This window comes from Anomaloglossus baeobatrachus, chromosome 4 (assembly GCF_048569485.1).
Source record: "Anomaloglossus baeobatrachus isolate aAnoBae1 chromosome 4, aAnoBae1.hap1, whole genome shotgun sequence".
Taxonomy (NCBI): Eukaryota; Metazoa; Chordata; class Amphibia; order Anura; family Aromobatidae; genus Anomaloglossus; species Anomaloglossus baeobatrachus.
In genome coordinates this window covers 621,859,890-621,887,228 of record NC_134356.1, presented here as the reverse complement: position 1 = coordinate 621,887,228, position 27,339 = coordinate 621,859,890, and the positions used below count along the sequence as shown (strand labels likewise).

General features: G+C 46.3%; 1 protein-coding gene across 3 annotated transcripts in view; it reads right to left on the bottom strand.

Moving 5' to 3' along the window:
• LOC142304178 (PH and SEC7 domain-containing protein 1-like) overlaps positions 1 to 26,032 on the bottom strand; it is an 89,210-nt gene extending 63,178 nt beyond the window's left edge. For 2 of the 3 annotated variants that reach the window (XM_075346298.1, XM_075346300.1), the window contains exon 1: positions 25,835 to 26,032. The gene's annotated coding sequence lies outside the window, so the exon portion shown is untranslated. Of the gene's footprint in view, positions 1 to 10,920; positions 11,114 to 25,834 lie in introns of those variants that run through there. The other variant, XM_075346299.1, reaches the window with a different exon arrangement.
• Positions 26,033 to 27,339: the final 1,307 nt, after the last annotated feature.

The window sequence follows — 27,339 nt, the reverse complement described above, 5'->3', positions numbered from 1 at the left end:
CCTGAGAAGAAACGGGGTTAAACACCTGCGCTGCCACCAATATAAGGAGAATTGTTGATTAATAATATTTCTTCTTTATTCCATAGGTTGACACGTTTCTGGGATCAAGTCCTCTTCTTCAGGACCAAGACAATTAACAATATCATTGATTGTCTTGGTCCTGAAGAAGAGGACTTGATCCCAGAAACGCGTTGACCTATGGAATAAAGAAAAAATATTACTAATCAACAATTCTCCTTATATTGGCGGCAGCGCAGGTGTTTAACCCCGTTTCTTCTCTAGCATCAATAAAAATAATTTCTGGGGCTGCAGTACTAAAGTATATGTCCAAAAGTGCCCAAAAGATGTGACTGCACTGGTGATGGAGTAAAAGCAGCACATTAGATATATATGTAGACACAGGGGAAATGCAGCTTGTCTGGCAGAGGAAGGTGTAAATGTACCAGTATATAGAAATATATACACACCTGATACCACAAAGTCGTACCATCGTCTGCTCCTTCCAGATGAACAGGAAACCTCACATCCGTACACGACTAGTTGCACGAATGTCAGCTGCGCAGCACAGAAGGCTGAAGCCCTGCAGCACAGAGCGCCGACATGTCCAAAATATTCGCCGTTCTACAGGATTAGAAAAAGATGGCTGCCATCTATCCTATACAGCGCCACACACATCACTGGGTCGTACCCGATATTGTATTTCCAGTCTATTGAAGCCAATGGAGTGGAGGTGCAATTCCGCACACAGCCTGTGGAAACATGTGGGGCTGTTATTTTGGAAGAAAGCTGTCATTTTATCTAATTCTGGACAAGGCTGTGCCCAAATTATAGATAAGTTAAGTCTGCAAGGCTTATTCTTATTATTCTTATTCTTATTATTTATTATTATATTGCCATTTATTTCATGGTGCTTTATAAGTGAAAGAGGGTATACGTACAACAATCAGGATTGCAAAACTCTGTAGGGAAAGTCCACACGGATTACATTTGTTCCACTATATCATGTCATTTTACTTCTGCAGATTAAAAAAAAAAAAAAAAAAGAAAAAAGTTGATTGAGATGTAAACTCTGCATTTTTGGTTTATGCCGTACATCTGCAGGCTGATACAATGGCAAACGGTTTCTTCCAAATTGAGATCAATAGGGATAGTTCACACTTGAAGGAGTTCAACCATTTGCCATGAATATTAGGCTGGGTTCACATCAGCGTTTTTTTGCCGGTCGGCAAAAAAACGCAAAACGCATCTTACCGGATCCGTTGTCTGCTCAATGCAACGTCAATGGATTTGGGGCAACATGCGTTTGCATGCGGTAGTGTCAGGATCCGGTGAGTTGCAGCTTTTTACCTTTCATCAAAAACGCAACTTGTTGCGTTTTTCACCTCCGTCCAAAAACTGCAACTCACCGGATCCTGTACATTGTGGCAGTAACTGCAATGTATGTCAGTGGGCGCCGGATCCGGTTTTAACGGTTGTATGCTGCAGGAAGGATCCTGTTTGCTGTACAGAACATGGCCTGAATATCACTCTCTCACTCACACACACTCTAAGGGTATGTGCGCACGTTGCTTTTTACCTGCTTTTTACCTGCTTTTTACCTGCTTTTTTGCTGCTTTTTCATCTGCGCTGTTTAATGCCAAAATGGATGTGTTCTTCTATTCAAGCAAAGTCTATGGGAATTTGGGTTTCTTGTTCACACTATGTTGTTCAAAATGCTGCCTTTTTGAGGCAGAACTTTGGTCAAAAACTCAGCTTTTCAAAGAAGCAACATGTCAATTGTTTTTGCCATTTGGGTTTTGCACTGCAAAGCTGAGTTTTTGACCAAAGTTCTGCCACAAAAAGGCAGCATTTTGAACAACATAGTGTGAACAAGAAACCCAAATTCCCATAGACTTTGCTTGAATAGAAGAACACATCCATTTTGGCATTAAACAGCGCAGAAGAAAAAGCAGCAAAAAAGCAGGTAAAAAGCAACGTGCGCACATACCCTAAAGCAGGCTTTACACGCTACGATATTGTTAATGATTTATCGTCGGGGCTATGGTGTTTGTGACGCACATCCGGCGTCATTAACAATATCGCAGTGTGTGACACGTACGAGCGACCTTAAACGATCGCAAAAGTGGCAAAAATCGTTTGCCGCAGAGAGGTTGTCCTAAAACAAAAAATCGTTTTCAGCTTATTAGCGATGTTGTTCGTCGTTCCTGCGGCAGCACATATCGCTGTCTGTGACACCGCAGGAGCGAGGAACATCTCCTTACCTGCGTCCACCGGCAATGTGGAAGGAAGGAGGTGGGCGGGATGTTACGTCCCATTCATCTCCGCCCCGCCGCTTCTATTGGACGCCTGCCGTGTGACGTCGCTGTGACGCCGCACGAACCGCCCCCTTAGAAAGGAGGCGGATCGCCGGCCAGAGCGACATCGCAGGGCAGCTAAGTGCGTGTGACGGGGTAAGCGAGGTTGTGCACGACGGGCAGCGATTTGCCCGTGTCGCACAACCGACGGGGTCGGGTACGCTCGCTAGCGAGATCGCAGCGTGTAAAGCCCGCTTAAGGCCGGTGTCCCACTTGCGATTACCGCGCGTATATCTCGCGCGAGTTTCACTGTGCATCACCCATCACTGACTCACACTCTGCTCACAGGAGCGGGTCAGTTGTATGCATCTCTATGCAGCCGACCCGCTCCTGTGAGCAGCGTATGATTCCATGACGGGTGATGCAACGTGAAACTCCTGCAAGATATACGCGGTAATCGCAAGTGGGACACCGGCGGCGGCCTAACTCACACACACTCTCATTCACTCTCTCTCTCTCTCGTCCAGAGCTGCATCCACGCTGTCATGGCAGATTCAGCTCATTCCCGACCACATGACTCATAAACTGCAAGTCACAGGATCCAGTAAATAACACTTGCGTTTGCATTCATTCAACTCAAATTCAACAGGATCCAGTCACATGCAGTTTGCGTTTTTTTGCCTCAAGGTGATGTGAAACCAACCTTACGAGGGGCTGCTGATAAGTCTTTGGCTTTACCCAGAAAGAAACGAGATAGGATGATGAAACTTTACATTTATTCCACATACTCTCCACTGATGTCACCACACTTCTTACATTGGTTTCCCAAGTTCTGTAAGCCTAATAAAAAGAAGGATTTCGGTTGTGCCTCAAACCAGGCATCCGTAGCAGCCATGGCATCAGAAATGGTGTGAAATTTGGTACCTTGAGGTGTTTCTTCAGGTTTGGAAACAGATGATAGTCAGAGGGAGCTAGATAGTGGTGAATAAGGTGGGTGGTCAACCAGCTGTAAGCCCAGCTCTGCCAGTTTTGCCGTGGTTGCTTGTGCAGTGTGAATGAAGGCGTTGTCTTGCAGGAACAACATTCCTTTGGACAGCTTGCCGCACCTTTTGGATTTCAGAGCTGCCTTCAATTGGTCCAAAAGTTCAATGTAATACCTTGCATTGATGGTGGAACCTTTTTGAAGGTAGTCCACTAGCAGCACGCCCTCCTTATCCCAGAACACAGATGCCATCACCTTAGTGGCTGATTTTTGGACCTTGAACTTCTTTGGATGAGGAGAACCACTGCGCCTCCACTCTTTTGACTGCTCCTTGTTTTCAGGGTCATACAAATAAATCCAGGTGTCATCCATAGTGACCAGTCGATCCAGGAAGTTCTTATCAATCCGGAAACGCTGACAAATGGACCGGGAAGTTTTCACTCGCATGCTTCTCTGATCTGTTGTCAAACATTTGGGGACCCACTTTGCAGATCACTTCCTCATGTCCAAATGTTCATGGATAATGACACAAACACGTTCACGGGAAATCTCCATGATGTCTGCTATTGCTTTAGCTGAAATTCGTGGATTCTCCAGTATGAGGTTGTGCGCAGCATCGACGATCTCCGGAACAACAACCACTCTTGGTCGTCCAGGACGTTCCTCATCATTGGTGGTGAAGTATTAAAGTTGGCAACCCAGTTCTTATCTGTGGAATATGAAGGGCATTGATCCCCCAATGTCTGTGACATATCACCATGAATATCCTTTGTGGACTTTCCTTGCAGAAACAAGAATTTTATCCCTCCTCTGATCTCAGTTGCTGTGAATATCACATTAGACTCTGACATTTTTTTTCCCGCATGCGTAGAACACTGTTGCCATAGGCAACAAATTTTGAAAACATATATTAGACACATACAGCTTTCACGTGATGTAACATTTGTTACCATAGAAACAAAAAAGATCACAAAGCCAAAGACTTATCAGCAGCTCCTCGTACATATTTTTTCCTGGTGTAAATTCTCCTGAATCTGGCGATATTTTTCCTTTCTTCCTGCGCCTCTCCCTTCCCAAGATATGGCCTCTACTTCGCTGTATGTAAATCTATCCTTATTAGCCAAGTGGGCGTTATCCTCTACTCAACATGACTCAATTCATATACAGGGAAGAAAGGGCCATATCTCAGGGACGCAGAGGCGCAGGAACAAAATAAAAACACCACCAGATTCAGGGGAGCAGCGGTGTTTACTCCAGGTACGAACATTTACATATTTATGGCAAGTGAAGGGTCATCTTTTATCTGCAACACAACCAGTGGATTCTGCTGAGCATATTGGCTGTGGAAATCCACAGCTAAGAGCCGCAACATTTCCACCCTGTGTGAACTTAGCTTTAGTGCCTATGGAGTAAATACAGCTTACCTATGGACAGTTCAGTACCCGCAGGGGGTGAAGGCATCACTCACCAACTACTGGAGTCAGGGCTGCCCAAATTCGGACTCTTATACTACCTCAATGACCACAGCAAGAGGACAGAAGGAGGTCTACTGTGCTCTCGGGGGTCACATCTGCCCTGGACAAGAAGGAAGTGTGTCATGACACAGGAGTCTGAAGAACACTCGCTAGCTGATGTCTCCTGATGTAAAGGGGATCCGCTGACTGCGAGTGATCTGTCAGCAGCTCTACGCAGCAGGCGTCAGGCCTTCAGGAAATCGGCTCACCTCCAGAGGAAGCGCATCACCCGCTCAGCACATTCGGATCTGCCAGGTACAGGAAATCTACGCTGCCGGGCCGTGACTTCATGTTTCCCCACTCAGCACAGAACTGCCTGCCAAAATAGTGACGGGTCAGTGATTCATACAGCCCGACGGACGTCCTCAATGTCCACCTTGTATATCTCATGAGAGGTCATGAAATTGTGAAAGGGTTAACACCAGCAACAAAAAAAGGTGCAGCGTTATTCTAAGTGCCCACGTTGCCAATTTTCTGAGTTTTGGCAGCAAAAAACGCACAAAAACGCACCCGCAGCAAAAACACACCGCGTTTTAGGCTGCGTTTTTTCAATCCATTGCATGGGTGGAAAAACGCAGAAAAGAATTGACATATTCATTTTTTTTTTTTTTTAGCTCAAAAACGCAGCCAAATAAAACTGCACTGTGCGGACAACAAAAACGAAATCTCATAGGCTTTGCTGGGGAAGCAAAGTTACGCAGTTTTGAGCCCAAAAACGCCCCGCAAAAACGCAGTAAAAAACGCAACATGCGCACATAGCCTTATAGGCACATGGGTAAAATCTCACTAAGGCTATGTGCGCACGTTGCGTTTTTTACCGTGTTCTTGCGGTGCGTTTTTGTGTGTTTTTGGGCTCAAAACTGCATGACTTTGCTTCCCCAGCAAAGCCTATGACATTTCATTTTTGCTGTCCGCACAGTGCAGTTTTGTTTTGCTGCGTTTTTGAGCTAAAAAAAAAAAAAATGGCCATGTCAATTCTTTTGTGCGTTTTTCCACCTATTCAATGCATTGGAAAAACGCAGCAAAACGCATCCAAAAACGCAGTAGAACGCGGTGCATTTTTGCCGCGGTTGTGTTTTTGTGCATTTTTTGCGGCCAAAACCGCTGCATCTTTGTGGTCACGAAAAATGGCAACATGTGCACATAGCCTAAAAGGGATTGTCCACTTTGCAAAACAACTCATGGGACCTGCTGTTTCTGTGATCCCTGGAAAACCAGCAGGAAGTGTTTAGTTTCCCTGCAGCGCCACCACAGGAGGAACGATTCATTACACAGTGACCATTGCAAGCAGTGAGCTGGTCTGTGTAATGCCCGGGGCTATCACGCATATATCGACTGGCTCGACCGACATTCTAATGAGTATGGGGACCCCCGACTCTCACCCAACATGATGTCGAGGCAGATGAGAATCCGGTATGCCCAATTTTGGTGTGATAACTGTCACTAGGTGGCGCTAGACACTACTTGCATGCAGTAAATGGAGAGGTTGTCAGACAGGCCAACATCATAAACCAGGACGGCACAACAGAAAACCGGGGGCAGACAGAGATGAGGTCAAAATACAAGCCGAAGGTCAGGGTTCCAGGAGAGTACGTACAAAATACAGGGAGCAGGCGGGGACACGGTCAGGAGGAAGTCCGAGGTCAGAAGGTGGGAAGTTACAACAGAAACAGGGGAGGACAGGCATAGAAGGGTAAACAACAGTCCGGAGTCGAGAGACCAAGATCTGAACACTGAGCACCACGGGAGCCAACAGCACAACTGTAACCAGGCACTACGACTGGTGAGGTCCTGAGCTAACCCGCTCCATAATGAAGCAGAGCAATCACCGGGGATGAGAAGCACCTGCATGAGCACCTCCCAGGACCAGCGTGGACCCAGTTCTGTGAAACAACCGGCAGAGCATTCATCCAGCAAAACGCTCTGCACCATAAGCATATACCGGCTCTGTAGTAGAGCATAGCAGAACAACACGGAATGTTCTGCACATAGAAATTGTGACATTCGGACGACTGAAGGTCCTTTTGTCCTCAGCAAAATAAGGATCCGGCACGTCTGATTTGGGACTTCTGATCCTTTGTTCTCGGTAAATCGCTACCAGAAGAGTCCTTCCTTGGCTCTCATAGAAAACAAAGGAGCACTGGGCAGAGGTGTATATGGAGGAGGCAGCACGGGCAAGGGCATTCATAGTTATGCCCTCCCCCTGTTACTTATGCTACTTCTAGTATACAATCGTTTTAGTTTTTGACTAACAGGACCTGTGCTGATGTCATACATATGTGACCAGAAGGGGCGGGGCCTCAGCCAATATAGCTGATACCAGGAAGCAACATTTTTCTGTTGGCTGAGGCCCCGCCCCTTCTGGTTACATGGGTATGACATCAGCACAGGTCCTGTTATTATACAATTGTTTTAGTTTATGGCTAACAGGACCTGTACTGATGTCATATCCATGTGACAAGAAGGGGCGGGGCCTCAGCCAATATAGCGGATACTAGGAAGCAACATTTTTCTGTTGGCTGAGCCCTTGCTCCTTCTGGTCACATGGGTATGACATCAGCACAGGTCCTGTTAGTCACAAACTAAAACGATTATATACTAGAATTAGCATAAGTAACAAAGGGAGGGGATAACTATGAATACCCCCCCAGCTATCAGCTGATCGGCAGCTGTTGTCACTCAAGAAGCTGATGATTTTATAAACTTTACTTTCTTGTGTTTCAAAACCTATACATCCGAGCTGACAACTAAAGGTATATATAGAATCAGTATGATCGTGCCAGTATAGCACTGGCTTTAGGTTATGTGGGGAAATCCTGGCAATTGGTGCGCTTTAATGATCCTTACAACATGACCAGACATCCTTTATAGGCAGCTGTTTCGGGTGCTTTCAAAGTTTGGCTTGCTCAGTGTGACACTCATGATACTGATTCTTCATAACGGTTGTCTAGGATTGAACTATATAGACGACCAAACCCCCATTGATATAGGTTGTTGGGGGTCCGACACTGGACATTTCCTACTTCAAATGCAAACAATGGCAGCAGGGACAGAGCAATATGAGGGACTGCGGTGTGCCAACGCCGTACATCGCCAATATCCAACCACTGCCAGAGCGGATTTCAGCTGATGGAGGGGGGTGCCAGGAGGGCGGACCACTCCGATCTCATATAGATTACTTATCCTATACGTATGTCATCAATAGGTCAGCAGCAGAGCACACCTTTAATATGGTAGCTACCTCTACTAGGTATCACTAGTTAGACTTTTCTAAAGTTCTACGAGACCTAATTTGCAAATGTTAGCATTATCAATAAGGCTCCATACTCCCTTGCCTCCTTAAAGGGTTTTCCCCAAAATTGCAAGTTATCCATAAGAAAGTGAACAACTTACTATTCACTGCAAGAGCAAGGGTCTCCCATCTACATTGGAGCAGAAGTACAGAAGCATGGCCTCCGCTCCATTCAATGTCTCCGTCTGCCAACTGATAGCCGAGCACAGTGCTCTAATATTTCTTACAGTCCCATAGACCAGGAATGGAGCAAATGTCCAGCATGACCTCCTAGACTCCATACAAGGAGCTGCAGAACCCGGTTTTGAGGATTACGGGGGGGTCCGAGCAGACGGCAAGTTATCTCATATCATAAGAATAGAGGAAAACTTGTAAATTTGCAATACCCCTCTAAAGCGGGCCCTTCAACAAATGTTTCATGGTGAACTGGACACCCAGTGTAATAGGCACTTTTTTCCTAAGGCTGGGGCCACACGAGGATTACTGCGATCCCCTCGCATGTCACTCGGCTCACGCTGGCAGCACAGCAGAGCCGAGTGTCACTGCGACTGAGGTCTGATCATTTGATCTCAGCTGCGGGGGGCGGGCCGGCTCTGAGGAGGGGCGGGAGGGATTTCTCTTCCTCTCTCCTCCGTAACCGGCTATTGCCATTCTCCTCCTGCACTCGCTGTACACTGGTGTAATGTGAGTGCAGTGCGATTTTTCTCGCACCCCATACACTTGAATGGGTGCGAGAGAAACAAGGATTGCATTACACCCGCAGCATGCTGCGATTATTTTCTCGGTCCGATTAGGGCTGAGAAAATAATGGCTCATGTGTGCTGACACACAGGCTAATATTGGTCCGAGTGGAATGTGATTTTTTTTATCACACTCCACTCGCACCGTTTTTCTCGCCGTGTGTCTTAGGCTTAATATCGCCTCTCAATTGTGGAGATATTAGTAATCAAAGTACTTGCCACCTAAACAGTTAATTTTTTTAAGTCCTAGTGGGCGTTACCAGAGAGATTTCACTGGGGGCGGGTACTTCTAATAGAGCCAATCATAAGCAAGCAGCAACACACTGGAGAAAGAAGAACACACACCCCCTCTAAAGCTTAGAACAGGCTCAGTGTGAAACAGAATGATACAGTCTGCACTCCTCACTACAGGAGGATTACAAGGGCACAGCAGACCCGAGTGTGATTACCTGGTTTAATTTCCAGCACTCTTAAAAGGCTGTACTGAAGAGTTGGCAGCACTACAAGTGCTTTGACAATGCTAAATGAGTATTTGGTCCTACCAATAAAGCACCCCCCTTCGCCCTGGCCCCCCACCACACTGACTGCCAGAGATGCTGAGAGCGGTCATGTAATCACGCTCAGGTCTGCTGTGCTCCAGCACCTCATCACGCTGCAGGGAGGAGCAGTCTGTGTCAATGCTATTGTGGGGGGGGAGGGGTGATATTCATTCTCCAGGGCTGCTGCCTGCTTATGATTGGTCAGAAAGAGGTACACACCCCCAGTGAAATCTCTCTGGTAACGCCCACTTGGACTGGAAAAAATTAACTATTTAGCTACCATATACTAACATTTCTTATTTCTGCAATAGAGAAGTGAAATTTAAAGGGAATTAGCACTTCCTTTACGCTATGGGGGATTATGCTGATTTTTAGAATCTCCCAACTACTCATCTTAGTGTCAACGTGAATGTTTCCACCCATTATACTTCATTAGGTAATTGCTCTTTAAGCAATTATATCATCTAGTATGCAGGGTGATGTAGATGTAGGGGTATGTTTAGATATATAGTAATTGTAGCGCAAGTGGAACCTTAAGAGTAACTTGGTTTGAGAGCGTTTTGCCAGACAAGGAAAGCTTTTTAAAAATGTGTAACTTGGTTTAAGAGCAATGATTTGCAACAAGAGCAAATCCTCACCGTGCACACGTCTGGTTCTGTCCTTTCCCAACGCTCTAACCCTCTCTGACGGTAATTTTCTATACATATGTACTGTATACAGTATGCCATTGCACAGTACAGTATATACTGTATAGCATGTCTATCAACTTGCATGTGTGGATACAGTACTGTACTTTCTTTCTGCTCACCAGTGCAGCGTATTGCTTGTCCTGTACCTCCCGCACACCAACAATTCTATTGTAAGCTAATGTACAGTTTAATTAGTTTTATATATTTTTTACTGTACTATACAGTATTTTGTAATAATTTTATAAGAACACAGGACATTTTGTATTACTGTAATAAGTTTGTATAAATACAGTGAATATTTTTGGGTTGTGGAGTGAATTGTCTGCGTTTCAATTATTTCCTATGGGAAAATTCGCTTTGATATAAGAGTAACTTGGTTTAAGAGCGCACTCCCGGAACAAATTCTGCTCGTAATCCAAGGCTCCACTGTATAAGCAATCACGGCAGATGTGAGCAACATTTTGCTCCTCAGCGTTTCCAGTGGCGTCTATTAGACAAGGAAGAAGGAGGGGAGGGGGGTAATGGAATCGCGCAGGTCTCATCATGTACGTCAGACGCGTGACACTCAGCCATCAGACATCTGATCACTCGTCTCCTCTGAGGCTCACATTTTTAAAGGAACCCTACGTGATTTTGCAACAAAAACTCTACAAAACTTTTTGTATTATTATAAACTAATATGAGGACACGGAGAAGAAACCAGAACATCCGGAGATGGCACGGATATAATTCCCAGCAGCTTGGGATCAGGCTAATCCTCTATAATATATAATCGCTGGCTCGGGTACACCCTTGACAGCTTTTGTCTATGGATTTAACCCGCTTTTTTGGCCAACTTGACCTTCCTATAAAGCAGAAGTTTCCTCCTACCTGGCCGCAGACGTCTCCTTCCTATTGTTCTGCGCTGTGTGTCACCCTTCACTGGAAACCGGAGTCGCCCCAAACCAAGGAACTGAAGACGGACACGAGCAGCTGACATACAGGTGCTGTCAGGCGGCCGGGCGGTCAGGGCAGCCTTGTGGGCAGGAAGCTCGCACACAGCCTGCTGTTCTTGGCAAGCTCGCAGCCTGGCTGAGCACAATGTTCGGGGTGAAAGGGGAAGTGGCGGCAGTGCTGGGTGGAGGGGCCGAGGATCCACCGGCACCCCTGGGGCAAGGCTTAACCCTCTAAGCACAGGGACATTTTTAGTATGTTTTCACTTTCCTTTTTTTTCCCTCCTCTTCTCCTAAGAGCCATGACTTTCATTCTTTTCGTCAACACAGCTATTTTTATTTTTTTTTTTGCTGGATGACTTATAATGGCATATCACATAATGTACTGGAAAATGGGAGAAAAAAATATTTTTCGGATAAAATGTAGAAAAAAACCAACAAACAAACAGCAGCTATAAGTCTGCCGGCTGTTGGTTTGTTTGGCTTTTTGATTGGCTGTTGGGGAATTTTATTCTGCAGGTCAGTAGCGTTTTCACGACAGCAAATGTATAAAGTTGCATTGTTTTTGCTATTTTTAGAACACAAAAAATCCCTTTATTTATTTGTGACCCAAAACCTTTTAGATTTCCGTCATGGAAGCTAGTGGTGATATTTTAAAAGGAACCTGTCACCTTGGAAAACGCACCTCGCTCGTCACCGAGCTGTAAAGGACGTTTTTGCACGTCTCAAAAACGCTGCGTTTTTGGCCGCAAAAAAAAAGCACAAAAACGCAACAGTAAAAACACATGCGTTTTTACCGCATTTCGGTGCGTTTTTGATCACTGCGTTTTGCTGCGTTTTTCCAATGCAGTGCATGGGTGAAAAATGCAGTAAAACGCAGGAAAGAATTGACATGTCCATTTTTTTTTTAGCTCAAAAACATAGCTAAAAAAGTTGCGTGTGTGTTTTTCGCTGCGTTTTTCGTCCAAACACTGCATGACTTTACTTCCCCAGCAAAGTCTATGAGTTTTCATTTTTGCTGTCCGCACAGTGCTTTTTTTTTTTTTAGCTGCGTTTTTGTGGTGACCACAAAGATGCAACATGTTAATTCTTTCTGCGTTTTTGGCAGCGTTTTTCACCCATACAATGCATTGGAAAAAACGCAGGGAAAAAAACGCACCAAAATGCAGTAAAAAAGCATGTTTTTTATGCGCTTTTGCCGTGGGTGCGTTTTCTTTTAGGCCAAAAACGCTGCATCTTTGTGGTGAGAAAAAAAGGCAGCGTGAGCACATAGCCTTGGGAATATCTACTAAATGGATATTCAGCAGACGCAGCGGCATCAAATCATAAGATTTGGACAGAATTTCTTTTATTTGCTCTGTTAATACATCCATGACGGACATCACAGATCCCTCACACTGACTGATCGACCGACCGACGGCGAAGAGACGGCCGGTGAGGGGCAAGAAAGAAACCAATATATCCTGTGCTCATCCCGACTTACAGTATGCAATGTAACTCGGAGCTGCATTCACATCTTGAAGCCTTCAGAGCTGAAATCCTTCCTTAATTGGAAACCACTTTTTATTTTTTCTCTACTAAGTTATGTTCCTGTCAGTAACAGACTTAAAGGACTCGCCATACAGCAGCCGGGGCAGAGCGTATACAGCAGAGAGTATACAGCAGAGCTGCATACAGCAGCCGGGGCAGAGCGTATACAGCAGAGCGTATACAGCAGAGCCGCATACAGCAGCCGGGGCAGAGCGTATACAGCAGAGCGTATACAGCAGAGCCGCATACAGCAGCCGGGGCAGAGCGTATACAGCAGAGCGTATACAGCAGAGCCGCATACAGCAGCCGGGGCAGAGCGTATACAGCAGAGCGTATACAGCAGAGCCGCATACAGCAGCCGGGGCAGAGCGTATACAGCAGAGCGTATACAGCAGAGCCGCATACAGCAGCCGGGGCAGAGCGTATACAGCAGAGCGTATACAGCAGAGCCGCATACAGCAGCCGGGGCAGAGCGTATACAGCAGAGCGTATACAGCAGAGCCGCATACAGCAGCCGGGGCAGAGCGTATACAGCAGAGCGTATACAGCAGAGCCGCATACAGCAGCCGGGGAAGAGCGTATACAGCAGAGCCGCATACAGAAGCCGGGGCAGAGCGTATACAGCAGAGCGTATACAGCAGAGCCGCATACAGCAGCCGGGGCAGAGTGTATACAGCAGAGCCGCATACAGCAGCCGGGGCAGAGCGTATACAGCAGAGCGTATACAGCAGAGCCGCATACAGCAGCCGGGGCAGAGCGTATACAGCAGAGCGTATACAGCAGAGCCGCATACACTGGCTCCTTTGTTCGTGCTCACGCCTCCTCGCCATTATTGTGGGAGTAATTATTGTGGGCTTCAGTCCAGCACAGCACACGCAGTCCTGGCGTCAGACCCCGAGCCCCTACACGATCAGCATCCGGTCCTGCAGGAACGTGCCTGCATCTCACGCAGACCTGCAGACGTACCCGGGCATGTAGAGACACACAGCGATGTATATACTGTATCTACACATCTGCTCACCGGAGCCAAAACATGGATAGCCCCAAAGCTACAAAGGATAAGTATCAACCCCAGAAACAAGGCCATTACATCCCCCCTACACCGCTCCCTACAGGTCTGTCTTAATACCTGTATTCCCTATGAAATAACAGTTCTGGAGCATCTTTTCTTTTTGTAGCCCCTTGTACTTAGCTGCCAGTATTTGGGGCTAGAAATTATTTTTGTAAGCGTTTGGCTTTTTTTGGTTCTTTTTCAGGATTTTCAACTTTGATGTGGTCATAAATGAACAGAGACGATCTCAGAAAAAGAGCGATAAATGTTACAAGCTCCCGTCAGACCATGACAGCAGCTGGCTGACAGATCCTCAGTTAACTCATTCTGCAGACTCATTCTGGGACCACCCCTTTAATGAATTTGGTGCATCTTGATGAATCGGCCTGGAAGTCACGGCTGATCCAAGGATCTTCAATATGACCGGCCCAGGGTCTGCACGACTCTACCCCATTTAATATGGCTATTCCCCATGCAGCTTCCAGTCATGGTTTCCAAGCAAAAAGAATCCTCCGGACAAAAGAAATTGTCCAAGATGGACACTTTTAAAGGCTTCACCAGGAAATCGGTGAGGGTCCGACGCTTGAGACCCCCGTGACCAGCGGAAGAGAACAGTGTATATAGCAAAAAAACAGAGAACCACAGCGCCATACACTGTGCAGTGGCCGTCCTCAGGTACTGCAGCTCAGCTCCCATGTATGTCAATGAGAGCTCAGCGGCAGTCCCCGAGAATTGCCACTACACAGTGGCACAGCACCGCACAAAGGAGCTGGTGACAGCCAATCAGACGGACTGTCAGGCCAGACTCCCATTGACGTAAAGAGGTTCTACACTCAAATTAGAAAGTATCATAAAGAAGATAGCGTCGTAACACAATAAAAGAAGATATGTCCGATAGCAGGAGAAAGAGCAGATTTAAATACCGCGCCAAACCACAGGAGTCCAGATGATGTAATAAAATTCTTCCCTTTATTTTCACAGGTCTACGGGTTTCGAGGACATGTCCGTCCTCTTCCTCAGGAGAATGTGCAGAGAATATTATCTTAATAAAAGAAGATACACACCTCCAGCGCTCTCCACCAGACCGGAAGCGATAACTTCAGTGACCACTAGTGAACTGACCATGGTGGCCACTGATTGGCTGCAAAGTTGCCCTCTTAGAAGCCCCTGCAGAGCCCATACAGTCAGGTATAATGCCCGCAGCCCCTGCAGAGCCCATACAGTCAGGTATAATGCCCGCAGCCCCTGCAGAGTCCATACAGTCAGGTATAATGCCCGCAGCCCCTGCAGAGTCCATACAGTCAGGTATAATGCCCACAGCCCCTGCAGAGCCCATACAGTCAGGTATAATGCCCGCAGCCCCTGCAGAGCCCATACAGTCAGGTATAATGCCCGCAGCCCCTGCAGAGCCCATACAGTCAGGTATAATGCCCGCAGCCCCTGCAGAGCCCATACAGTCAGGTATAATGCCCGCAGCCTCTGCAGAGCCCATACAGTCAGGTATAATGCCCGCAGCCCCTGCAGAGCCCATACAGTCAGGTATAATGCCCGCAGCCTCTGCAGAGCCCATACAGTCAGGTATAATGCCCGCAGCCCCTGCAGAGCCCATACAGTCAGGTATAATGCCCGCAGCCCCTGCAGAGCCCATACAGTCAGGTATAATGCCCGCAGCCTCTGCAGAGCCCATACAGTCAGGTATAATGCCCGCAGCCCCTGCAGAGCCCATACAGTCAGGTATAATGCCCGCAGCCTCTGCAGAGCCCATACAGTCAGGTATAATGCCCGCAGCCCCTGCAGAGCCCATACAGTCAGGTATAATGCCCGCAGCCCCTGCAGAGCCCATACAGTCAGGTATAATGCCCGCAGCCCCTGCAGAGCCCATACAGTCAGGTATAATGCCCGCAGCCCCTGCAGAGCCCATACAGTCAGGTATAATGCCCGCAGCCTCTGCAGAACCCATACAGTCAGGTATAATGCCCGCAGCCCCTGCAGAGCCCATACAGTCAGGTATAATGCCCGCAGCCCCTGCAGAGCCCATACAGTCAGGTATAATGCCCGCAGCCTCTGCAGAACCCATACAGTCAGGTATAATGCCCGCAGCCTCTGCAGAGCCCATACAGTCAGGTATAATGCCCGCAGCCTCTGCAGAGCCCATACAGTCAGGTATAATGCCCGCAGCCCCTGCAGAGCCCATACAGTCAGGTATAATGCCCGCAGCCCCTGCAGAACCCATACAGTCAGGTATAATGCCTGCAGCCCCTGCAGAGCCCATACAGTCATGTATAATGCCCGCAGCCTCTGCAGAGCCCATACAGTCAGGTATAATGCCCACAGCCCCTGCAGAACCCATACAGTCAGGTATAATGCCCGCAGCCTCTGCAGAGCCCATACAGTCAGGTATAATGCCCGCAGCCTCTGCAGAGCCCATACAGTCAGGTATAATGCCCACAGCCCCTGCAGAACCCATACAGTCAGGTATAATGCCCGCAGCCCCTGCAGAGCCCAAATGAAGTACCCTTACAGATTTATTACGCCCTATATTATACACACATTACATTATGCCCACATACAGTCATGGCCGAAAGTGTTGGTACCCCTGAAATTGTTCCATAAAATGAAGTATTGAGAGAGAGAGAGAGAGAATGTTTTAAGGCATTTTTATTACTTTCTGCAAAGTCAAAGGTTTCCATCCATTTCATTAGTATTTGGTACCATTGCCCTTACACTGTATGACTTGGGTGAAACGTTTTGGATCTCCTTCCACAAGCTTCTCACAATAATTGGTAAGAATTTGGGCCCATTCCTCCTCAACTGGTGTGACTGAGCCATGTTTGTAGGTCGCCTTGCTCGCACCGGCCTTTTCAGCTTTGCACATACATTTTCAATAAGATTGAGATCAGGGATTTCTGATGGCCACGCCAAAACATTGATTTTGTTATCCTTAAGCCACTTTGTAACCAGTTTGGCAGATGCTTCGGGTCATTGTCAATTTGAAAAACCCATTTCTGCCCAAGCTTTAAGTTCCTGGCTGATGTCTTGTGATGTTGCTTCAGTATTGCCACATAATCTTCTTTCCTCATGATGCCATCTATCTTGTGAAGTGCATCAGTCCCTCCTGCAGCAAAACAACCCCACATCATGATGCTGCCACCCCCGTGTTCTTAGACTTCAAAGCTTCTCCCTTTTTCCTCCAAACGAAACGATGGTCATTATGGCCAAACAATTCAATTTTAGTTTTGTCAGACCACAGGGCATGTCTCCAAAAATTAAGGTCTTTGTTCCTTTGTGCATTTGCAAACATTATGGCTTACGTCTCTTTTGGAGTAATGACGTCTTCCTGGCAGAGTGGCCATTTAGCTCATGTTGATACAGCCCTCGTTTCACTGTGGATAATGACACAATCTTACCAGCTTCCGCCTGCATCTTCACAAGGTCTTTTTCTTTTGTTCTTGGGTTGATATGCACATGTCTGACCAAAACACGCTCATCTCTGGTACACAGAACATCTCCTTTCTGAGCGATATGATGACTGGACATACCCATCTTGCTTGTACTTGCGTATAATTGTTTGTACAGATGGACGAGGCACCTTCAGGTACCTGGAAATTGCACACAAGTCCACAATTCTCTTCCTGAGATCTTGACTGATTTCTTTTGACTTTCCCATGATGCTACACAAAGAAGCAGTGTGTTCAGGTGTGCATTAAAATACACCCACAGGTGTCTCTAATTTACTCAGATGTTTCCAATAAACCTATCAGGAGCTTCCAAAGACATGACATCATCATAGGGGCTGTCCCATATTGTTTAAGGACATAGTACTCTTAGGGCTGGTTCACACTAAGCGACAGCAACAACGAGGTCGCTGTTACGTCACCATTTTCTGTGACGTAACAGCGACCTTGTAAGTCGCTGTTATGATCGCTGCTTAGCTGTCAAACACAGCAGCCGAAGCAGCGATCATAACCGCGAGAGCAGGGAGCCGCGCACACTGCTTAGCGCTGGCTCCTTGCTCTCCTAGCTACAGTACACATCGGGTTAATTAACCCGATGTGTACTGCAGCTACATGTGCAGAGAGCCGGAGCCGGCAGCACAGGCAGCGTGAGAGCTGCGGAGGCTGGTAACTAAGGTAAATATCGGGTAACCACCTTGGTTACCCGATGTTTACCCTGGTTACAGCTTACCACAGCTGCCAGATGCCGGCTCCTGCTCCCTGCTCGCTTCATTTGTCGCTCTCTCGCTGTCACACACAGCGATCTGTGCGTCACAGCGGGAGAGCGCCTTTGAAGAAAACGAACCAGGGCTGTGTGTAACGAGCAGCGATCTCGCAGCAGGGGCCAAATCGCTGCTCAGTGTCACACACAGCGAGATCGCTAATGAGGTCACTGTTGCGTCACCAAAACCGTGCCGAAGCAGCGATTTCGGTAGCGATCTCGCTATGTGTGAAGCACCCCTTAGTGTATGTAAACGTTTGACTTTGCAGAAAGTAATAGAAATGCCTTAAAACCATTCTCTCACTCATTATTCTGGCATTTGGCAAATATAAATAATTTTGGTTCCTAATTGACCTAAAATGAGAAATGTTTATTCTGATTTCATGTCAGATAGCGAGAAAAACATGCAGATGTGTCTTTTTAGATAGTGTATGTAAAATTCTGGTTTCGACTGTAGAGAGAGATTAGCTACAGTGCCATGGGTTGTAAACGTCTTGATTAGGTTACACACTGTGGATAAAGGATCATCAAGACCTCTGAAGATTTACTTGTAACCTTGAGATTGTTGATATTTTTCAACATTTTTGGTTCTGTAGTCCCCAGACAGTTCTCTTCTCCCTTTCTGTTCTCTGTGCTTAGTGTGGCACACACAGACACACAATGCAAAGATTGAGTCAACTTCTCCACTTTTTATCTGGTTCCAGGTGTGATTTTCCTATTGCCCGCACCTGTTATTGTCCACAGGTGAGTTTGAATGAGCATCACATGCTTGAAAAAAAGTTGTTTATCCAAGTTTTGGAAAGGTGCTAACAATTTTGTCTGGCCCATTTTTGGGGTTTTGCATGAAATTATGTCCAATTTGTTTTTTCCCTCTGTCTTTTTTAACTGTTCCAATACACACAAAGGAAATAAACATGTCTATGACAAAACGTGTCACTGGAATTACTTTCTGGGAGATATACCTTCATTTTCTGGATCAACTTCAAGGGTGCCAACACTTTTGGCAATGACAGTATCTGACAACCAGGAAAACATGGCTTTATAAGTCACTGACATGTCTATTAATACTGCGTGCAATTCCACCGCTATACACTGCCATTCCTGTGAATAGATCAGCGCGCTCCACACAATACTGCAGCACTAATCCCGCATGCTGCACCCTAATCCGCACATAATCACCAGGAATGGCACTACAAGAATTTCTCTGACACCTTTGAACATCGGTCTTATCATCCCATCTTTACACTGTGCAACAATAGTAAAAATAAAAAACTAAAAACTTCAAATGACAGCAAAATTTACCAAAATATTGTATCAATTTCCTTGGGAAATAGAAGGAGACCAACCAGAAGATCTCCAAAAAGGAAAACTCCTCCAACTTACAATCCCAAAGCCTTAAGGCTGCTTTACACACAACGATATCGCTAGCGATCTCGTTAGTGATGTGAGACGCCCAGATCGTTGTTACGATTTGCCGAGATCGCACATAGGTCGTTTTGTAGCGGTCACACGTACATATCTCACAAACGACGCTACATCGTTCAGCGAGATATTGTTTGACCAAGGCGGTCGTGTGGATGTTGTTCGTCGTTGGCAGGGAGTCAGATGTAGCAATATGCTGCTGCGTTCCAAACGACGAACGAGATTTTGAAACTGAACGACGTGTCAACGATCAACGATTTTCACCCTATTTGCGATCGTTCAGAGTCGCTCGTAGGTGTCACACGCAACGACGTCGCTAACGATGCCGGAAGTGCGTCACGGAAACCGTGACCCCGACGACATATCACCAGATAAATCGTAGCGTGTAAAGCAGCCTTTAGGTTGTACAACATCAAAATTGATGCACCACCATGGTGGTCCCGGCCAAGGGAGGATAATAACCATTATGACTTCTCTCTCGAAAGGGTTAACCTGTTGACAACCACAAGTTCCTAGCTGTTTGCCAGAACCGAATGGCAACAGATGGGCCCCACAGACGTATAATGGGGTCCATCAAGATGGGCAAAAAATAAGACACAACTTTGAAGGAATCAGCGAAGAGAAACACCAAAAATATACAAGACAATCAGAGGTTAATTAAAGCCCCTTGGACAAGGGCCAAACCAAACCATGTGACTTCGCAGATACCCCCTATAGCTCCACCATTGCTATAGTTCAGTATAAGGAACACCCTCACCCCGCAACGTGGAGACGTCTTGCTGCTTGTTTTCCATTGTTGGATCCTACATGTCACCTAGTCCTTACACCGCTCTGTAGATGCCTGCGCCCTGGTATGGATGTGGATGCACAATATGTGCTCGCTATGGTTATCCGGCCACTCACTCTATTATACAAGACTCATAGAAATATATCTTAAGATATTGTCTAAGAAAGCCACCCCAGAGCACAGCAGACACCCTGCTCTAGGAGATCCTCATTCACACCTACGCTTTTTGGTGTCTGAGAAAAAAGGATTGGTTTTGATCCATGTTCTGGTTCTCACGTACAAGTGCATCTCAATAAATTAGAATATCATCAAAAAGTTAATTTATTTCAGTAATTCAATACAAAAAGGGAAACGCATATATTATATAGAGTCATTACACACAGAGGGATCTATTCCTATATATTATATAGAGTCATTACACACAGAGGGATCTATTCCTATATATTATATAGAGTCATTACACACAGAGGGATCTATTCCTATATATTATATAGAGTCATTACACACAGAGGGATCTATTCCTATATATTATATAGAGTCATTACACACAGAGGGATCTATTCCTATATATTATATAGAGTCATTACACACAGAGGGATCTATTCCTATATATTATATAGAGTCATTACACACAGAGGGATCTATTCCTATATATTATATAGAGTCATTAGACACAGAGGGATCTATTCCTATATATTATATAGAGTCATTACACACAGAGGGATCTATTCCTATATATTATATAGAGTCATTACACACAGAGGGATCTATTTCTATATATTATATAGAGTCATTACACACAGAGGGATCTATTTCTATATATTATATAGAGTCATTACACACAGAGGGATCTATTCCTATATATTATATAGTCATTACACACAGAGGGATCTATTCCTATATATTATATAGAGTCATTACACACAGAGGGATCTATTTCTATATATTATATACAGTCATTACACACAGAGGGATCTATTCCTATATATTATATAGTCATTACACACAGAGGGATCTATTCGTATATTATATAGAGTCATTACACACAGAGGGATCTATTCCTATATATTATATAAAGTCATTACACACAGAGGGATCTATTCCTATATATTATATAAAGTCATTACACACAGAGGGATCTATTTCTATATATTATATAGTCATTACACATAGAGGGATCTATTTCAAGTGTTTATTTCTGTTAATAATGATGATTAATGAAAAGTCATTATCTCAGAAAATTAGAATCATTACCACAAAACACCTGAAAAGGCTTCCTAAGCATTTAAAAATTGTCCCTTAGTCTGGTTCAGTAGGCTACACAATCATGGTGAAGACTGCTGACTTGACAGATGTCCAGAAGGCAGTCATTGACACACTCCACAAGGAGGGTAAGCCACAAAAGGTCATTGCTAAAGAAGCTGGCTGTTCACAGAGTGCTGTATCCAAGCATATTAAGGGAGAGTTGAGTGGAAGGAAAAAGTGTTGTAGAAAAAGGTGCACAAGCAACAGGGATAAGCCGTGATAGGATTGGTAAGAAAAAGGCCATTCAAAAATTTGGGGGGGATTCACAAGGACTCACTGCTGCAGGAGTCAGTGCTTCAAGAGCCACCACACACAGACGTATCCAGGACATGGGCTACAAGTGTCACATTCCTTGTGTCAAGCCACTTATTATAACTAATAGACAACACCAGAAGCGTCTTACCTGCGCCAAGGAGAAAAGGAACTGGACTGTGCTCAGTGTCCAAGGTGTTGTTTTCAATGAAAGTAAATTTTGCATTTCATTTGCAAATCGCGGTCCCAGAGTCTGGAGGAAGAGTGGAGAGGCCACAATCCAAGCTGCTGAGGTCTGGTGTGAAGTTTCCACACTCAGTGATGGTTTGGGGAGCCATGTCATCTGCTGGTGTAGCTCCACTGTGTGTTATCAACACCAAAGTCAGCGCAGCTGTATGCCAGGAAATTCTAGAGCACTTCATGCTTCTCTCTGCCGACAAGCTTTTTGGAGATGGAAATCTCATTTTCCAGCAGGTCTTGGCCCCTGTCCACACTGCCAAAAATACCAATACCTGGTTTAATAACCACAGTATCACTGTGCTTGATTGGTCAGCAAACTCGCCTGACCTAAACCCCATAGAGAATCTATTGGGTATTGTCAAGAGGAAGATGAGAGACACCAAACCCAACAATGCAGACGAGCTGAAGGCTGCTATCAAAGCAACCTAGGCTTCCATAACACTTCAGCAGTGCCACAGTCTGATCACCTCCATGCCACGCTGCATTGATACAGTAATTCATGCAGAAGGAGCCCCGACCAAGTATTGAGGCATTTACTTACAGACTTTTCAGTAGGCGCCAACATTTCTGAGTGTAAAATATTTTTTCAGTTGGTCTTATATAATATTCTAATTTTCTGAGATAATGACTTTTGGGTTTTCATTGGCTGTAAGCCATAATCATCAACATTAACAGAAATACACACCTGAAATAAATCCTTCTGTAATGACTCTATATAATATATAGGAATAGATCCCTCTGTGTGTAATGACTCTATATAATCTATAGGAATAGATCCCTCTGTGTGTAATGACTCTATATAATCTATAGGAATAGATCCCTCTGTGTGTAATGACTCTATATAATATATAGGAATAGATCCCTCTGTGTGTAATGACTCTATATAATCTATAGGAATAGATTCCTCTGTGTGTAATGACTCTATATAATCTATAGCAATAGATCTCTCTGTGTGTAATGTCTCTATATAATATATAGAAATAGATCACTTTGTGTGTAATGACTCTATATAATAATATATAGGAATAGATCCCTCTGTGTGTAATGACTATATAATATATAGGAATAGATCCCTCTATGTGAAATGACTATATAATATATACGAATCGATCCCTTTGTGTGTAATGACTCTATAATATATAGGTATAGAGCCCTCTGTGTGTAATGACTCTATATAATATATAGAAATAGATCCCTCTGTGTGTAATGACTCTATATAATATATGGGAATAGATCCCTCTGTGTGTAATGACTCTATATAATATATGGGAATAGATCCCTCTGTGTGTAATGACTCTATATAATATATAGGAATAGATCCCTCTGTGTGTAATGACTCTATATAATATATAGAAATAGATCCCTCTGTGTGTAATGACTCTATATAATATATAGAAATAGATCCCTCTGTGTGTAATGACTCTATATAATATATGGGAATAGATCCCTCTGTGTGTAATGACTATGTAATATATGGGTTTCCCTTTTTGTATTGAATTACTGAAATAAATGAACTTTGTGATAATATTCTAATTTATTGAGATGCAGCTGTATTTTTGGCCCGTGTGCATCAGTGTGACATACGTTTTTCTCCCACCCATTGAATAGTAATAATTGGACAGAACTGGATGGTATCAATGTGATTTTTTTTTTCACGGAATTGGATAAAAACTCAAAAATCTGTCATTTCTCCATTTTTTATTTTTTTTTACTATACACCAGGATATTGGAGAAAGGAACAGGCAGGATTAGAGATAACTCTGATCCTGGTCTATGTGGTTAGAGGCAGGAGACGTTCTCTTTCAAACCAATCGCCCACCGTTTTCCATGATGTTAACGCAAGGTGTAAATCGACCACCAAGGCTGGCGGGAACCTAATGATGGCCCCTGGGCCTGACGTGTAAGCACCTGTCAGATTTATAGTAACAGACAATACTTAAAGGGGCTGTCCAGTGAAAACAGGCGATAAGTTGCTGATTGGGGGGGGATTCAACCGATTGGTCTCTCATAGTGGATTGGGGAATTTTTATATAAGTGTTAAATGGAGCTGCAGATCGTGCACCCGACCGTCATTTCATTCATTCTCTATGAGGCTGCAGGAAGAAGCGGAGCTCAGCAGCCCCATAGGGAATGAATGGAGCAGCGATCGAGCACATGCCCTGACCCTGCATTAAAAGTTCCCAATTCTGCCAATAGGCGGGGGTCCCAATGGTCAGACCCCCAACAATCAATAACTTAATACGTATGCACAGGATAACCTTTCATTGGACAGCCCCTTTAATAGCTGCAGTGTATGATATTGGCATCTAGAGGACGTGACACATTCAGATCCTCTAATTGGTAAAAAAAAATCAAAACAGTCGTCACGTCTGCCTTCCTAAAAAGACAACATTTATCAAAAAAAAGTTGTATGGACCCAAAAACCGTCACCCTAATTCCAAATCCAACATGCCACACCGCGCCGCTGCCGGAAATACCACACATACAGCGCAGTCACAGAGAGAACAGAGAGTGGCCATACTGTGCACAAGAAATATACACGTACTGTATAATCTGATATATCAGTGCTGTGTGGCTGTAATTGTGGGGTGTCATCAAACCCCCCAAAAGACCGAATTATTACCCTGACTCCTCACCGGCTACAAGAATGATAGAACCCCAATATCCTCTGTATCCAACAGCAATATGGCAGAGAGATAAGGCAATGTCCCCAGTGTATAGTGGCCACTGTGGGGGTCACTACTGTGGGGGAGGGGGGTCTCTTGCTCATGTAGGGAGGTCCTCCTGTGAGGTGGGGTCTCTCCTGTGGGGCTTGCTACTGTGGGGGTGGAGGGGTTTCACTCTTGTAGGGGAGTGGGTCCCTCCTACAGGGGTGGGGGTCTCTCCTGTTAGGGTTCACTACTGTGGGGAGGATCACTCCTGTGAGGGGGTCACTCTTGTAGGGGGGTGGGTCTCTACTATAGGGAGTGGGCGGGTCACTTTTTGTAGGAGGGTAGGTCTCTTATCTCTAATGAGGTCACTCTTTATGATGGGGGGGTCACTTTTGTAAGGCGGATGGGTCTCTCCTGCGGGGGTGGGGTCACTCCTGTCAGGGGATCACTACTGTGGGGGGGTGGGGTCTCTCCTGGGGGTTCACTGTTGTAGAGTGTGGGTCTCTCCTGGGGGGGGTTTAGTCACTACTGCGGCAAGGGTCACTCCTGTGAGGGGGTCACTCTTGTAGGGGGGTGGAGCTCTATTATAGGGAGTGGGGCGGGTCACTTTTTTAGGAGGGTGGGTCTCTCATGGGGGAATGAGGTCGCTCTTTATGGGGGGGTGTCTCTCCTGGGTGGGTGACTCTTGTAGGGGTTGTGGGTCTCTCCTGGGGGGGTCACTCTGGTAAGGGGGTGGGTCTCTCCTGGGTGGGGGTCACTACTGTAGGGGGGAGGGAGACTCTCCTGGGGGTGGGTCTCTCCTGGGGGAATGAGGTCACTCTTGTAGGGGGGGGTCACTCTTGTTAGGGGGGGGTGGGTCACTCTTGTTAGGGGGGGGTGGGTCACTCTTGTTAGGGGGGGGTGGGTCACTCTTGTTAGGGGGGGGTGGGTCACTCTTGTTTCACTCTTGTTAGGGGGGGGTCACTCTTGTTAGGGGGGGGTCACTCTTGTTAGGGGGGGGGTCACTCTTGTTTAGGGGGGGGGGGGGGTCACTCTTGTTAGGGGGGGGGTCACTCTTGTTAGGGGGGGGGGTCACTCTTGTTAGGGGGGGGGTCACTCTTGTTAGGGGGGGGGGTCACTCTTGTTAGGGGGGGGTCACTCTTGTTAGGGGGGGGGGGGTCACTCTTGTTAGGGGGGGGGGGTCACTCGTGTAGGAGTGCTGCCTTTGTACGCCATGTACAGGTTACTTCTATGGTGTCTGTATACATCCCAGTTTACAGCTGAGCCCCCAGTAGGTCGGTCCTAATCATTACAGACTAGATTCAAACTACAGCGGAGGGGGAGGATTGTCCACCGCTGAATAGTATGTACAGGTCAGCCATGACCAGGCGCGCACTACAAGTCCCAGCTCCCTTCTTACCTGGGTGGCTCTTCCTGCTTGGCTCGGAGCCGTCATTGTGAAGTTTCCCGGTCAGTCCCGCGTCCTGTGCTCTCCGGTGGGGGGCGCTGTGCTCGGGCAGATGGCGCAGTGCAGGCAGTGGGGTCTGCCCCGGAGTGTGGAGGACAGTGAGTGGCAGTGAGAGCTTCTTCCTTGTTGTACAGATGGAGCGGCCTCTGCCAGACTGTTACCGGAAATAATAAAAAAAAGCAGCAGCAGCAGAGAGCTCACATTACAGCGAGCCCAGCAATGGAGGCGCAGAGGTCACTGAGGGGCTGCTCCATGGCGGGACCCGCAGCCTCCACAGCTCTGCTGGTTTTCTCCCACATGAGGGCTTGTGTTTTGCAGGACCAGTTGCAGTTTAGACTGACACCATTCACTTTACCATAGAATGTTCAGCAAAACTCTAAAAAAATGGTGACAAATGCGTCCACCTCAGAATGGTGCTGTTCATTGTGTGTTAAAAATGCCGCAGTGACGTGACCCCCCCCCCCCCCAGGACGAGGACGGTGACACGATCCTCTGGGGCGGGGACACGACCCACTGGGACGGTGATGCAATCCTCGGGGACTGTGACACGATCTTCTAGGGCAGGGACAGTGATGCGATCCTCCGGGACGGGGACAGAGATGCGATCATCCGGGACGGGGACAGTGATACGATCCTCCGGGACAGGGACAGTGATGCGATCCTCCGGGACGCGGACGGTAATGCGATCCTCCGGGACGGGGACAGAGATGCGATCCTCCGGGACGCGGACGGTAATGCGATCCTCCGGGACGGGGACAGTGATGCGATCCTCCGGGACGGGGACAGTGATGCGATCCTCCGGGACGGGGACAGTGATGCGATCCTCCGGGACGGGGACAGTGATGCGATCCTCCGGGACGGGGACAGTGATGCGATCCTCCGGGACGGGGACAGTGATGCGATCCTCCGGGACGGGGACAGTGATGCGATCCTCCGGGACGGGGACAGTGATGCGATCCTCCGGGACGGGGACAGTGATGCGATCCTCCGGGACGGGGATGGCAATGCCAAATGTAGTTTTAGAAACTTTTTGGCTTTATGCCATTTTATCAAGTGTGTAATCTTTTTATTTTTCTTGCAGGAGCTGGTGAGGCCTGTTTTGTATTTTGGGGGACCCTTTGCAGTTTGGGGTACATTCATTTTACGTCAGAGTTGTTACAACCAATCACCAGCAATTTTGGCATTTTTTTACTTTTTACTGTGCGTTGTAGACCCCTGAGTCGGGAACCTGCAGTTGTCTGATCATTCCACAATATACTGAAATATGTCCGTATATTGCTGAGATCCCGACCTCCCCGGGGAGAACATGCAGACTCCGCACAGATGTGCCTGGTGGGGTCTGTACTCCAGGGAGCCCCTCGCTCCTCGGATTCATCGCCTGTTAGCAAATCCACTTCAGAATTTTTTTATATCTATTTACTCCATGCAAATGTACCGTACTCGGGCACAGTGCCCCA